Source organism: Spermophilus citellus (assembly GCF_964194105.1).
Source record: "Spermophilus citellus genome assembly, chromosome: 17".
Classification (NCBI taxonomy): domain Eukaryota; kingdom Metazoa; phylum Chordata; class Mammalia; order Rodentia; family Sciuridae; genus Spermophilus; species Spermophilus citellus.
The window spans coordinates 54,715,527-54,725,803 of NC_138199.1; the positions used below are offsets into that span (position 1 = coordinate 54,715,527).

At 49.5% G+C, this 10,277-nt stretch overlaps 1 pseudogene across 1 annotated transcript; it reads left to right on the forward strand.

Moving 5' to 3' along the window:
* Positions 1–3,608: 3,608 nt before the first annotated feature.
* LOC308636918 (reprimo-like protein) lies at positions 3,609–4,436 on the forward strand (annotated as a pseudogene). Its single transcript has one exon. The product of its transcript is annotated as a reprimo-like protein (transcript).
* The last annotated feature ends 5,841 nt before the right edge of the window (positions 4,437–10,277 follow it).

Consider the following 10,277-nt stretch of genomic DNA (forward strand, 5'->3'; position numbering starts at 1 on the left):
ACTTTATTAACCTTGTTTAAAATGTGAACAAAATTTCAAATATCTGTGAATGAGCCAGGTACAGTGGCACACACCTGTAATCCCAGCTATTCAGGGGCCGAGGCAGGAGGATCACAAATTCAAGGTCAGCCTTGGTAACTTTGCAAGACTCTGTTTCAAATTTTTAAAAAGTAAGGTGGGTTGGGGATGTAGTTCAGAGATAGAGCATTTACCTAGCATGTGTGAAGTCCTGAGTTCAATCTCTAATACCACACACACAAAGAGTATTTCTTTTTAAAGCTGTGGATGAAGACTTTTTAGTTTCCATAGGTCCATCCAGCCATTGGTACTAATTAGGGAGGTTTTACCAACCTCTGGTTCTGGGACAGGGAGATGTCATGTTGACCCTGATGGCCCAGCCATGCCACAGGGCTAAAGGTTCATTTAGAAACAGCTGCAGAGACAGCAGGGCGTACAGCCTCTGGGTGGCAGGCCCTCCCGGGGAGTCAGACTGCCCAGATGGCCCTTCCAGAGCCTGGGGACGCAGACTGTCACTAAGGTAGAGGGTAAAAATAGTCCCGTGTGGGTGGGTGGCAGCTGAGCCCAGAGGCACCTGCTTTCTTGGCTCTAGAGAAGGAGAGGCAACCCAGTTATCAGACGTTTCATTGGGTTCCTGAGACCCCCCACCCCTGGCCTCAGGGGCTTCTAGTATTTCCCTAACCATGAAGTACTCCCCCCACACATATACCTACCCCCACACACCAAGCACTGAAGAGTTTGGGCTTGGTTGTAAGATATCTGATGGTTTAAATCCTGGCTGTGCCCTTTACTGGCTCTCTGTGACTTCGGGCAAGAATTTTTTCCTTTCTGAGTCTCCATTTTTCTTGACTGTCAAATGGGACTGAGGATTTCCTTTTACAAGGCTTTCTATAAAGATTAAATAACAACTACAGCTAACATATTTCATTCTGCAGCCTTACTGTTCCGTCCCTCTCCTTTCCTCACATTCTAGCACATTCTTCAAGAGTGACATGGGGTCGGGGAGGGCAGGGGTTGTAGCTCAGCAGTAGAGCCCTTGCCTAGCACGTGTGAGGCCCTGGGTTCGATTCTCAGCACCACATTGAAATAAATAAATAAAACAAAGTTTAAAAAAAGTGATACGGAGGTGGGGGATGTTGCTGAGGAAAAAGGATAGCAAGTTCAAGGCCAGTCTTGGCAACTTAGTGAGACCCTATATTAAAATACAAAGTAAAGGAAGGGCTGGGGGTGTGGGTCAGTGGTAGAGTACCCCTGAATTCAATCCCCAGTACTGGAGAAGAAGAAGGAGAAGGAGAAAGAAGGAGGGGGAGGGGAGAGGGAGGGGGGAGGGGAGGGGAGGAAGGAGAAGAAGGAAGAGGAGGAGGAGAAGGAAGAGAAGGAAAGTGAAAAAAAGTGTTTCTGAGGCAAGGCAGCTGCCATGTGATAGGGACACTGAAGTAACACCATGAAGAAGTACGATGACAAGGACCTAGGTTCCCCTCTGCCAATGGCCAGCTAGTCACGGAGGCCTACTGCCAACACCCAGCAAGGGAGTGATCTCAAAAACCCATCCTCATCACCAGCCAAGCCTTCAGATGACTATGGACCTGGTCAACACCTTGACCACAGCCCCATGAGGGACCCTGAGCCAGAGCCCCCAACTAAACTGCTTTCAGCTTCCTGGCCCCAGAAACTATGAGCGAGGGTAAACGTTTGCTTGGTTTGGGGAAATCTGAGCCGCAGCAGTCAACAACTAACACACACTTGCCTTTCAGGGAAATTGTAAGAGTGAAGAGTTAATATACGTCAAACTGCAAGCACACCTGCTGGGACCGGTGGTTCCAGAAACGGCAGAAGGGAGCAGTAGAAGGAGGGAGCACTGGACGGGGAGCAGGTGGCTGGGTTCAAGCCAGGCAGGGTGCCCACTCCTGATGTGGAGGAGCATGAGACACCAAGTCTGCAAACAGTGACCAGATCACATGTGAAAACAGAGCATGGACCAGGAACCTGCAATAAAAGTCTGGGAAGCCAAACAGCTACTAGTCCCAAATGGCTCGAACTTGGTCAATCATGGACAGCTTGCCTAATTTTGTCCCTAATTCCAAAATTAGCATAAATTGGAGAAAGCAAGTATGTTCCCCTAACCAATGTCATGGATGCCCCTCTTCTAGGGAGTCCCCCTACAGCTTCCCCATGCCAACAGGCCCCAACCAGGGCATGCCTGAAGCTGAGCCTTTTTTCCTATTATAAAGCTTCCCACTTATCCACCGGCCTTTGAGTCTCTGCAAAACACAAGTGACAATGGCTAACTCTCTTACAAGAGACTCTCAGCAAGCTCTGATTAAATTGCCTCGGCTTGTTCTCTGTGGCTAGTCTTCATTTACTCCCATAAACCCAAGTTCTCTCTCCCTTCCTGCTCCAGGTCAAAGACAACACCTCTCCCTTCCCCCGATCACCAGGTATCTAGAGAAATCAGTTCAGGGACAGTAGAAGAAAGGGGAACAGCAATAATTAAGAGTGTAGCTTTGGAACAGGAGAGAGCCGAGGTTTACCTGGCTATGTGGTCCTGGGTAAGTCAACTAAACAACCTTAGCCCCTGATTCCTCATGTCAAGGGAACAGTCCAGCTGAAACTCAAATGCTGGTTCAAGCATCCAGCGAGGTAATGTATTTGGTGTACTGACCATATAGTAGGTACTTAATAAAACAAAGACCAGCCATCACGTTCAGCTCCTCATGACTCACTGGAGTAGGTTGTCCCCTTACCATACCCTAGTCACCCTTCCCTGCTCCATTTCTTTGCAGCAGGGAGCCAGACTTCAGGGTACATAAAGGTCAGGATCTGTTCTCAGCAGTGAGATGGGCAAAGGATATAGCCCAGCACTTCTCTAAGAAAAAAATCCAACTGGCCAAAAGGCCAGATACCTGCTGCACCAAACAGTATGCACCAATACTGTACCCCCCCCCCCCACCCTTCGAATATATGTATACTGAGCCGCACAATAGAAAAGGCCTGAAGAGTTTGTACCAAGGTGACGTCGACCCTTGTTGGATGGTAAGATTATAAGGTTTTAGATTTTTTTTTTTTTCATTTTGCTCATCCATGCCTTATGACCGGTCTACAATGACTACGTTTTTGTAAAAGGAAAAACTCCAGTAGCTTATTTTTAATTAAAAAAATTAAATGGGGCAGGGTAGGGGAGATGTAGGAAAGGAGGCAGGGTACACTCCTCAATGCAACACTCCTTCAGCCTTCAGTCCGGGAAAAGCTGGGAGGTTCCCGCAGAGGCGATGCGGAACTGCCTGAGGCCTACCCTGGTTTAAAGAAAAAGATAAGACGAGATTTAGGGCAGACTCCAGAAGAACCTGACCGCTAAGAGCACCAAATCCTGGAATAAGCACCTTGGGGAGATATTCTAGCCCAAAGGCGATCAACCTTCGCTGGCCCTAGGACTGGGGACTGCCGCGGGACCCTAGCCCCCGGCAGCGGTGGGACTCCGGAGGCCGAGCCCTCGCCTGGATTCCCGCCCTCTAGACGCCCGGCGGGGCGGGGCGGGGCGGGGCTGTTGGAGGGGAGGGCGGCCGGGCCGCTGGGAGCTCCACCGACCACCGCTACGCTCTCGGTTCTCCGGCTCCCGCTCCCGCGCCGCCTGTTGCTCCCTCCCTGTGCCGCTTCCTGCCCGGTGCCCAGCGGTAGGCGGCCCCAGAGGGTGCCATCGCGTGGGCAGCCCTCTTCCTCCCCCACCCCGCGCCAGAGCGTCCCGGAGAGCGCGAACAGAGCCAGCCTCCTGGTGCACCCCGGACCGCGCGCCAAGACCCCGGGCGCAGCGCCGCGATGAACGCGACTTTCCTGAACCACACCAGCTTGGATGAGGTGGGCGGAGTGGGCAGCGGCGCTGGGGCGGCCCTGGGGAACCGCAGTCACGGGCTGGGCACGTGGCTAGACTGCTGCTCCGGGGGCGCGCCGCTGGCCGCCAGCGACGGGGTCCCGGCGGGACTGGCTCCAGACGAACGCAGCCTGTGGGTGTCGCGCGTGGCGCAGATCGCCGTGGTATACGTGCTGTAGCTCACCGTGGTCTTCGGCGTTTTCTTCCTGGGCTGCAACCTGCTCATCAAGTCCGAGAGCATGATCAACTTTCTGGTGCAAGAGCGCCGGCCCTCCAAGGACGTGGGCGCCGCCATCCTGGGGCTGTACTGAGCACCACGCCTGCCGCCTTCGACAGAGCTACTAAGAAAAGGGAGACCCGGACCCCGTCCCCCTCTCCGCTCGGCCGCCGCAGCAGCGCCGGGACAGCGACATGCCCCCGGGCACCAGTGCCTGGACACCGCGGGACTCGCGGCGGCGGCGCGGAAAGGGACTTCCACGCCCTGCACGGTCCTGTGCACTTCAGCGGGGGGATAAGGTTTCTTAACAGACTTTTTTTTTTTTAAGAAGTTCGGGGCTGGGTGGACTTGAGCGTGGGATACAGTGTGGGGCTGAGGTCGCTCGCGTGGGAGTTTTGTGCGTGTTAATTGGGGACAGGACACGGGCGGCGCAGGAGAAAGGTTGAAGAATGGGAGTCTCCGAGCTTGTTGGTCTGATTTTGCATTTGAAAAGAAATTTTTGTAATAAAACCCCAGCCATCGTACATCCGGCGACTTCCCACCGGCGCCTGTGGGTGTGTGTGTTGGGGGTTGGAATGTGCGGGGTGGAGGGAGGCTTGTACCCTAGTGGGGAGCCCTTTAAGCCCGTCCAGAAAAAATATAGCTCCTTTGAGGGCTTTCTGGGGTGCGGTGCGAGCAGATACAGGGCTCCACACCGGAGACCAAGCCACGAAAGGATAAAGGAACTGTTTTCTACAACGACAGCGGAGGCGGGTCCTTTTGGGCGGCCTGACAGTTGGTGCGATTAATTAAATCTTTGGAAATCTGTCTCTTCCGTGAGACTGGATGTGGGGAGGGGATCAGTGAACTGAATCCAAAAAGAGGAAAACAGGATATTTGGAGAATGAAAAAGTAGAATTCACTTGCGCGGGTGAGAGAGTGGGGAAAACTAGAGCTACTTAAAATTTTAGTAAGACCCAAATCCCCATCTAAGGTCTTGTTTTGCCTACACCCTTATGGTAGATGAGTTGCCCTCAAAGAAGACTCCTTGTTGCTTCCCGGAGGGGGAAGGGGACCCATCATATTTAATATGAGAAAATGGCCTCCAACTGCAGTCCTCTTTGGAGGAATTAGAACCACCCATTAGGAGATGCCCCAGCTGACCCCCAAACCCAGTGCCTCCTGGAGATGCCAGCTTCTCTAAGATCTGTATTAAGCAGTAAGAACCTTGGTGTTCACTGGTCAAGAGGAGGGGACAGACAGTTCTGTGATCTGCAAGTGTTTGGTCTGGGGGGGCAGCTGAAATTGGGGAGACTAGAGGGACTTTGGGGCCTCTGCATATCCCCTTGGCCCAGTGCTGGCCCCACTCAGAACCCCTGTACTTGGGGAGATTGGGGCAGGGAAGGCTCTGATGGATTTCTTCCGCACTCCTCTTTTGCCAGGAATGGAAATGAAGAATGAGAAAGAAGATGGCTGACGCCTTCACTGGCTTTGGAACAAGAAGCATAGGGAACCTTCTCCTGTCTCCTCCTAAGGGAGGAGGTGGTAGGGGAAGTATCTCAACAAAAGCATAGACAGTCATTGACTAAAGGACCTGGAATTTTTGTGGCTCCTGCCATCAGAATTATCAATATTGTGGAGCATTTCTTTCCCCTTTGTCCTGTTGCCCCAATCTCGGGCTTACAGGTTTATTCAGTGGGCCAGGGCAGGCCAGTGAGGCCAGGGGCCAAACACTCCTTGTTAAGTATCTGAGACAAATCCTCCAGGTAAAAGAATGTTCCATGATGATTTGGTGTGACTCACAGGTAGCCAACCTGATGGAGGGTGCAACCCTTGATGATTTAGGCAACTGGGACACCTGGCTCCAAGTAGTACAGGTGCCTGAAGCCTGGCCACCCAGTGACCTGACCTGGAGAACACCACTCAGACAGCTTCAGGCAGTCATGTATAGCCCCAAAGACTGGAAAATGAGTTTCATGAGGAATAAGGGCTTCTCTTTTCTGCCTGACACGTTAGAATGAACACCATCAGATCTTCCCTCTCATAAAATGGTCTTCTATTAAATGTGGCTGGGGACGGAGGCAGGAGTGGGGGTGATTCAAGAGTTAAATTTCCTATACAGGAAAAATTAAAAAACACAGTGAAGACATCTGTACAGTACCATGTGTGTTTGACACCCCCCACCATGTGATGTCCACTAGTGGACATGTGCATGGGTGTGTGCTCATGCGTGCAGGCACACAAGGGCAGTGCTCATACCTCAAGAAGGAGCAAGGTCCTGGAGAGGGGTGGAGAGTGAGGGATCACACATGTAGTCCTTTTTTGTTTTCCCAGAGCCCTAAAGGCCTTCGACATGTGCTGAGCTGCCTACCTGAACTTCAGGCAGGGGTGGGAACACTGAGTTATGAAAGAGAGGAAAACAAAAGGCACACAGCTTCAGAGAAGGGCCACACTGGATCAGAATCCTGAGACTTGGGTGCTGTGAAGAATGGAGGAGGGGGCCTCATCTCAAGAATCCCCCCTCCCACTCTCAATCTTTAGGTAACAAAGCCCTTCCTAAGAGGCCTGCCCAGAATGCAGAGGCCAAATTTCAGAGGGTCCTGGATTCAGGAGAGAAGCCTTGGACTTTTGTCTGTTAAATCCTGGCTGTTCTACGTCCTAGCTCCATGATTTGGAAAAAGCTCAACCTCTCTGTGCCTCAGTTTCCTCATCTATGAAATGGGAGCAATAAGGTCTATAGCTCCCATGATAGATGTGTAAAATAGGCATAGGGGCTGGCACTTCATAGACACCCACTAAAGATAATTATGATTATTGTTAGTTTTGTGTATTACACAAACTCTCAACCAATAAAATAGAGTTGGTTCTCTGAAATGGGATCCCTGGATAGAAAAAGAGGAATTCATATTTGCAAGGCATTTTGTAGTTTTAAAGCACTTTAACAAGCAGAGTGGAAATAATGTGTTGAATACCCATTATGCCAAACAGAGCTCCCATCCCATGAGGAGAGTTGTATTACTACCTCCATTTTATAGATAAGGAAACTGAGGCCCAAAAAGTTTGCCTGAGGTCATGTAGTTAGGGAGTTAATAAGAGGAGCAGATATTCTCCTAGTTTCCTTTTATAGAAGAGGAAGCAGTTACAGTTTAATGGAATTGCCCAAGTTTATCCAGTGTCAACTTCGGTTCTGTTGTGGGCTGGGTACTGTGTGGGGTGAGCAAGAAACTAATCCCAGCCTGCAGCTGCTGAAGCCCCAGGCACTAGGGCTGGGTTGAGGGTAGCTGGTTCCATCCATCTCAGAGACCAGTTTAAGTCTTCCATGTCACGTCGTCTGAGTCAGGGGTGTACTTCTAGGGTCTGATGTACCCCGCCAGCAAGATGTGCTCTGGAACGGGAATGATAGAGGGCTTACATCACTATGCTGCTTACTTTCCCACTGGCTTGTCCAAGCCAAGTTCACACAGACGGTGCATGGCTGTGACTGCTGAGAGTCCCCCACCCCCAAAACCTAACTGGGCAGCAGAACAAGAACAGTTTTTATAAAAGCTTGATAAAAGCTTTTGATAATGCAATGAATTAAGTGGGAAAAATGTTTTAAAGGATAGATGCATTTCTGTCTCTATCCATGTGAGTTTCAAGGTCAGAAAAGGATGTAGTTCGTTAGGCCAGAGAAATATGAGATGCTCAATCACAGAGTCCCTAATCCAGCATGAGAGAGAGCCATGATGTGCCAGGTCGTTGAATGCCAGCTCAGAGGAGACTGCAAAAACCACAGAGGTCATCCTCAGAGTAGTTTTGCTTTTAAAATTATTAATCCTTATAGTAACAAAGAAAGAAAAACAGGCAAAAAGCCACAATCTTTCAACTGAGGAAGAATCACCATGAATCCTTTGGCATTTATCTTTTCATATGTTTAGGGATTGATAAGAGTTAAAATTGAGATTATTTTTCTCCAAAAAATGTTATAGTATATGTTCTGTTTTGAACATATATTGTGAGATCATTTTTTCACTTGATAATAAATGGTGATGAAGTTTCATGTCAGAAACTAAGAGCCACATACACCATAATTTTAAGGGATGTACACTTTTCTTTTGTGCACATATCATACTTTAACTAACTGATCCCCTATTATTGGGTATTATGTTGTCTCCAGGTCTCTGAGCCTCTCTCCAGGTGAGTGGAACGGCTCTAGCATGTGCTCCTGCCTTACAGATGAACTCTGATGAAAAAGCTTAGCTTATGACTCATGGTAACAGGAGTCCTCGTGTCCCAGCTTCTCTGCCCCTGTGGTCTTGGGATCATTTTTGCAGAAAGCATCTTCATGCTCCAGGATGGAAGCTGTAACCATTTAACAGAAGTGATGGGAGAGATGAGGAGGCAGCAAGGTGGGGAGCAACCAGTACTGCTCGTTATTTAATTCTCACAGCAACCCTGTATATCGGGGTTCTTAGATGAGACCATGGAAGCTCAGAGAGGTCAGGTTATAGCCAGACAATGGCAGCCTAGAATCTGCTCCCCATGTGTCTGCTTCTGCTATGTACAATCACTAGGGTGCTTGGGGCAGGGGTGGGGTTAGAGAAAGAGCTGGCCAAGCGAGCATGCGAAAGGGTTAGGAAAGGTAACAAGTATCTTTCTTATATTGGGAAAGGAGGCTAGGCCTCATGCTCACAAGCTCAAGTTCTTAGGTCAAACCTGGAAGACCTCATAGAATAGGGCCCATCTTTCTCTTTCGAAATCATTTGCCACCAAGTCTCTTTAACTATTTTTTGTCCCATAAACAATTCCATTTTAAGGCATTATTTACTCTCCTTTTCATAGAATGGAATTGTTTGCCATCAACAACTGCCAAACTAAGCTTCTCATCATCAGGACAGAGCCTGGTAATAGCCCAAAGCAGGGGAAGCTGACACTTCTGACAGCATCTCTGGCACAGGAAAGCAGCTGTGGCCCTCCTGCGGGATGGGGCTTGTTGGGGTCAGGGGAGTCCCCAAGTAGCTTGCTTACTTGAAATAGAGGAAATTGAAGCCCGTGACAGGAGGTGGTGGAACCAATATTCAAACAGTGGCTACCTTCTTTATTGACATCCTTGCCACCTAGGCTGCCAGCTCCAAGGGTGCCTCAAACTGGGATGTAGTGGATAAGAGAAGCAGGAGGGGCACCCCTGGGTTGGGGCTGAGGTTGTAGTCTGAAGGACCAGCTTTCTGTCTCTTTGCCCTGGCACCTCTCACTGGCACAGTCAACACAGAGCCTTTGCCATGGAACAGGGAGCTAGGGAGATCACGGGAAGGGAGAAATTATTTGTGCCCATGGTAAGCTTACGATGTGCTGAGCTGTAATAATTAGGAGAGGTTTGCAATAACAATGCAGAACCTTTTTCCATGCCCTGGGCCCTGTCCGTTCTAGAATGCGCCTTGTTATGCTCCTGGGTACAGAGCTAGATAATGAGAAACTTCACTTCAAAAACATGATTTTATATTAAATTTTGGGGATGTACATATGGTCAGCCACGTGTGCACATACCAGAGGGTGAAAAACTCTAATGAATTGCCATGGAGATGAAACCTGGAATAAGGTTGCCATGGTAACTAAATTGTAGCTGAAAGGCCACATCACCTTGGAGAAGTAGGAAGATCCTGTCAAGAATTGGCAATTAGAGGTCAAATCACAGACCTTCCCATCAGGGCCAGGTGCTCTTTCAGTTTCTTTTATTTCTCTTGTTTTCTTGTCTTCTATTTTCTTCCTTGTCATTTCCAAGAGGAGGAGATTTTGATTCTGGAGAACTTGACTCAAGCTCTGTGCCACTAAGGCGTAGGTTCCCAGTTCCCATCTTTGGCTCTCCACTACTTGCTGTGTGACCTTGCCCAAGATGTGTCTCTTTCCCTGGGCTTCCTCTCATGAAAACTGAGGAGACAGGACTAGATGGTCTCTGGGATTATTCCAATACTCTGATTTGCTGAGCAACCAGCCTCCCACCGCCTCTGTAGTAGGATTGTTGGGCTGTCCATGGTGCTGAATGTCCAAAGGTTGAGCCCCTCTGCCATGTTCTGCTCTTGACAAATCCAGGTTGTTCTCAGCACTCTAAGCCAAATCCCAGGAACCTATTTTAAACTGGAGAGGAGAATCCACAGGCCTTAGAGTTCAGAGAGGACTAGAGGAGACTTCTGAAGATGTCCTAACATGACTGATCAAAACTGT